Source organism: Nomascus leucogenys, chromosome 23, assembly GCF_006542625.1.
Source record: "Nomascus leucogenys isolate Asia chromosome 23, Asia_NLE_v1, whole genome shotgun sequence".
Taxonomy (NCBI): Eukaryota; Metazoa; Chordata; class Mammalia; order Primates; family Hylobatidae; genus Nomascus; species Nomascus leucogenys.
Window position 1 is genome coordinate 14,021,296 of NC_044403.1, and position 5,862 is coordinate 14,027,157.

The following is a 5,862-nucleotide window of genomic DNA, read 5'->3' on the forward strand; positions in this document are numbered from 1 at the left end:
TGAGAGAAACTGATTGTGATTATTTGTTTGGAAAAATTTAAGTATAGTTTTAAGTTTTATGAGATAAGCACTGTCTCTTTCTTCTTGATCTATTGCTATCCCTTCATTTAAAGATATTAACACATGTTTAGATGATATGTTATTCTCACTAACCCCTCAGAATTCATAAATAAATACAGTCTCTTCTTTTAATGGTTAATGTAGTTTTGGCACAGAGGATTAATAAGAGTCTGTCCTCCATTTTACAAGGATATAATTTGACAGGACAATTACACAACCAAATTTGTTGAATTTTCTGGAGTTTTATATATGAAAATATATGTCATTATTCTGGTGTGATAAATCTACCATTTTTAAATAAATGCTGTGATTTGTTTGTTGTACCAGTTTCTATAAAGCCCTCCTAAGAAATTTGTCTGTTCTATGACTAAGGGAATTTCTTCAGGCTAGAGAGAGAAATGATATCATATAAAGCCCTATATAAGTGTTACAGCTCTTTTAGAATTTGTCTGTCAGGTATTCCAATTTTTCTTTTTTCTTTTTTTTTTTCAACTGGAAAACCGTCAGAAAAAGAAAAATCCTGGATCTTCAGGAAGTAATGAAGAGCATAAGAATTAGTAAGCATTGGCAGTAAATATAAAAGACTACTTTTTCTTCTTAATTTATTAATAATGCATATGACTTTAAAGCAAAAGTTAAAACATTGTCTTATGGGATTTAGATGTATGTGATGTGATACACGTGACACTTATGGCATAAAAATAGCAGCCTGGAGAGGAGGGCAAGTGAACCTGTGTACTTGCAGGGTTCTACATCTTACAAAAAGCAATAAAATATTTATTCTAAATAGACTGCAAAAGTTACGGACATACAATAAAATCGCTAGGAAAATCACTAAACATAAATAATACAAAGAGGTATAGCTTAAAAGCCACAAAATACCTTATATATTGTCTCAGTCCGTTTGTGTTGCTATAAAGGAATATGTGAGGCTGGGCAATCTGTTAAAAAAAAAAAAAGTGGTCTATATCCAGCTCACATTTCTGCAGGCTGTACAAGAAGCATGGTGCTGGCATCTGCTTAACTTCCAGCAAGGTCCCCAGCATGCATCCACTCATGGCAGAAGGCCAAGGGGAGCTAGCCTGTATAGTGATCATATGGCGAGAGAAAAGAAGCAAGAGAGAGGGGCAAGGTGCTAAGCTCACTTTTAATAACCAGCTCTAGAAGGAACTTTTACAGAAACTAATAGAGTAAGAATTTATTATCAAGAGGATGGCACCAAGCTGTTAATAAGTGATCTGCCCCCATGACTCAAACACCTCCCATCAGGCCCCACCTCCCACACTGGGGATCAAATTTCAACATGAGACTTGGAGGGGCCAAACCACATCCAAAATGTAGCATACAGAGCTTTAGAAATATTTGAATAATTTTTTAAAAAGGTAGGAGAAGAACAATAGTGGAATAAAAAGCACAGGAGCGAACAGAAGAAAAAAAATGCTATGGTAGACATTAATCCAATCATATCAGTAATCTGATTAAATATTAACTATGCAATCCAAATAGAAGGCAGAGGTTCTCAGAATGGATTAAAAAAGCAAGAACAAATATATGTTGCCCAAGAGAAACACAATTTATATACAAATAGAGACATAAGTTGAAATAAAGAGGATTAAAAATATATATACCAAGAAAAAGTCAGTATAAGAAGGTTGAAGTGCCCATATTAATATCAGGTAAGTTAGACTTCAAGGCAAATAGTATTATCAGAGTTAATAAAAATAATAAAGGAAGACATAAAATCATAAACATATATGAATCTACTGCCAGAGATTTGAAATATATGAGGGCAGAAATTGGCAAAATTAAAGGGAGGATTATACAATTCTATAATCAAAGTTGGAGATGTTACCATCTCACGCACAGCAATTGAGGAAAGAGCCAGACACAATCTCAGTAAAAACATAATCTGAAAAATACCATGGACCACCGTGACATAATTAACAAAATCAGCAGCTGCAAATTCACATGATTTTCAAGTGTACATGTAGATAATATATTCACTGTATTAGTTTGTTCCCACACTGCTATAAAGAACTACCTGAGACTGGGTAATTTATAAAGAGACGAGGTTTGATTGGCTCACAGTTCCACAGGCTGTATAGGAAGCATGGCTGGGGAGGCCTCAGGAAACTTACCATGATGGCAGAAGGCAAAGGGGAAGCAGGCACATCTCACCATAACAGAGCGGGAGACAGCAAGCAAAATGCGAAGTGCCACACCCTTTTAAACAACCAGATCTTATGAGAACTCACTCACTACTATCATGAGAACAGCAAGGGGGAAATCCACCCCCATTATCCAATCACCTCCCGCCAAGTCCCTCCACCAACATTGGGAATTACAATTTGAGATTTGAGTGGGGACACAGAGCCAAACCATATCATTCACCGATATAGAGCATAGAACCATAAAACAGGTTTCAATAAATTTTAAAAAATCAAAATTCAACAGAGTATGCGCTCTGATTGCAATAGAATTAAGTTGGAAATCAACAATGAAAACATACGTATTATTTCAGTACCTCTGAGATTTTAGAGCAAGCAAAAATTTCTCAGAACTCAAAGACCACAAATAATTTCAAATTTTATAAATTGGGCTTCATCAAAATTAAAAATTTTGCTCTTTGAAACACATCATTAAGAAAATGAAAAGGCAAACCACTGGGCAAAATATTTTGCCACACATATGTATGGCAGAAAACTTTGATTCAGAATATCTAAAGAACACTCACAACTCAACGAGAAGACAAAAACCCAATTTTAAAAGTGGGCAAAAGTTGTGAACACTTCACAAAAGAAGATATAAAGTATATGAAACATAAAGTATACGAAAAGATGCTCAACATCACCAATCATTACAGAGATTACATATTAAAATTACAATAAGATACAAGTAGGCATTCATTAGAATGACTTTTTTTTTTTTTTTTTTTTTTGAGATGGAGTCTTGTTCTGTCACCCAGGCTGGAGTGCAGTGGCACAATCTCAGCTCACTGCAGCCTCCGCCTCCCGGGTTAAAGTGATTCTCCTGCCTCAGACTCCTGAGTAGCTGGGATTACAGGCGCCCGCCACCACTCTTGGCTAATTTTTGTATTTTTAGTAGAGACAGGGTTTCACCATCTTGGACAGGCTGGTCTTGAATTCCTGACCTCATGATCCTCCCACCTCAGCCTCCCAAAGTGCTGGGATTACAGGCGTGAGCCACCATGTCCGTCCAGAATGACTAAATTTTAAAAAATAAAAACAACCTTACGAAGCCTTAGTGAGGTATGAAGCAACTGAAAATCTCATTCACTGCTTTGGGTTTGTATTAGTCTGTTCTCACATTGCTATAAAGAACTACCTGAGACTGGGTAATTTATGAAGAAAAGAGGTTGACTCACAATTCCTTAGGCTGTACAGAAAGCATGACTGGGGAGACATCAGGAAATTTACAATCATGGCAGAAGGCATAGGGGAAGCAGGCACATCTTACATGGCCAGATAAAGAGGAAGATAAAGACGAGGGAGGTGCTGCACACTTTTAAACAACCAGATCTCATGAGAACTCACTATAGTTAGAACAGCAAGGACGAGACCTGCCCCCAAGATCCAATCCCCTCCCACCAGACCCCTCCTCCAATCCTGTGTTTAGGGGATTACAATTCAACATGAGATTTGGGTGGGGACAGAAATTCAAACCATATCAGGTTTTGTGGTATAGCATGGCCACTTTGGAAAACAATTTGACATTTCATAAAGAGTTAAACAGTTACCTGCCATACAACTTAGCTATTCTACTGCTAGGTATTTACACAGGAGAACCCAAACATAAAAATTTGGACATGAATGCTCACAACAGCTGTATTTTTAACAGTTCAAAACCGGAAACAACCCAAATGGCCATCAACAGGTGAATGGATAAACAGATTGTGATACATCCGTATTATGAAATACTAAACTATCGAGACATACAACAAGGATGAACATCAAAATTATTATGCTTAGTGAGAGAAGCCAAGCAAAGAAGAAAAGTATATACTACATGATTGAATTTATATAACTTTCTAGAAAATGCAATCTGCAGAGACAGGAAGTAGGTCAGTAGTTGCCTGAAGACAGATGAGAGACAGATTACAAACAAGAAGAGAAAAATTTTGGCTGTGCTGAAAATGTTTTGTATCTGGATTTTAGAGATGATTTCATGGGTATATACACGTGTCAATGAAATTGACATTGCCAGTGTCACTTGATCAAATTACACATTTTAAACATATGCATTTTATGCACGCTGGACTTAATACCTGGGTGATGGGTTGATAGGTGTAGCTAACCACCATGGCACATGTTTACCTATGTAACAAACCTGTACATTATGCACATGTATACCAAGGCTTAAAATAAACCTATGTATTTTATTATACTTCAATAAAGATATCAGGAAATTTTAAAATAATTCAGTGTTGAGAGGGCAACTATAGAAAAAATAAGATGAGCCATGGGTTGATAATTATTGAAGCTGGGAAACAAGTACAGGGGTATTTATTACAGGATCATTTTTACTTCTGCATATGCTTAAAATTTTGCTAATAAAATGTTTCTAAACTTCTGTAGGGAGCCTATTCAAAATGCAATTTTGGTTTCTTAAGAAATGTGCAGAATTTTCTGGTCCTGGTAGTTGCTTAGCACTCTAATCTCTGTATTTGCTGACCATACTATAAGGTGACATAAACTAAGTATATTAGTTTACACTCTTGCTATACCTTTGTAAATGAACCAGGCCAAAGACCAGGTTTTTTTTTCTGGAGATCAAGAATTATTTTTAGAGATTATTTATGATTATAATGTGGGACTGCTAAGGAAAAAAATATCCAAAATTTGGAAAAAGGCAAAAGGATGACTACATTTTCTTTGAAGTCATGTGCACACACATGTGTAGCACACACATTCAAAGACTATTCAGTTCTCTAAATTATTTGCCTCTGTTTGATTTACAATTTACTATTGATTAGGGTATTTTACCACCCAATGAGGGTAGATGTTGACTTGTAGAAAAACTCACAATGTTGATGTATAGGAATGCTTGTGATTTTTACACATTGATTTTGTATCCTGAGAATTTGCTGAGGTTGCTTATCAGCTGAAGAAGCTTTCGGGCTGAGACAATGGGGTTTTCTAGATATAGGATCATGTCATCTGCAGACAGAGACAGTTTTGACTTCCTCTGTTCATATTTGAATACCCTTTATTTCTTTCTCTTGCCTGACTGCCCTGGCCAGAACTTTCAATACTATGTTGAATAGAAGTGGTGAGAGAGGGCATCCTTGTCTTGTGCCGGTTTTCAAAGGGAATGCTTCCAGCTTTTGCCCATTCAGTATGATATTGACTACGGGTTTGTCATAAAAGCTCTTATTATTTTGAGGTGTGTTCCATCAATACCCAGTTTACTGACAGTTTTTAACATGAAGGGATGTTGAATTTTATCGAAGGCCTTTTCTGTGTCTATTGAGATAATCATGTGTTTTTTGTCCTTAGTTCTGTTTATGTGATGAATTATGTTTACTGATTTGCCTGTGTTGAACCAGGCTTTCATCCCTGGAATGAAGCCGACTTGATCCTGGTGGACATGCTTTTTGATGTGCTGCTGGATTCAGTTTGCCAGTATTTTATTGAGGATTTTTGCATCAAAGTTCATCAGGGATATTGACGTGAAGTTTTTTTGTTGTTTCTCTGCCAGGTTTTAGTATCAGGATGATGCTGGCCTCATAAAATGAGTTAGGGAGAAGTCCCTCCTTTTTCAATATACCCAAAGGAAAATAAA

General features: G+C 36.3%; 1 pseudogene; it reads left to right on the top strand.

Moving 5' to 3' along the window:
* The first annotated feature begins 482 nt into the window (after positions 1-482).
* On the top strand, positions 483-565 carry LOC115832969 (annotated as a pseudogene).
* Positions 566-5,862: the final 5,297 nt, after the last annotated feature.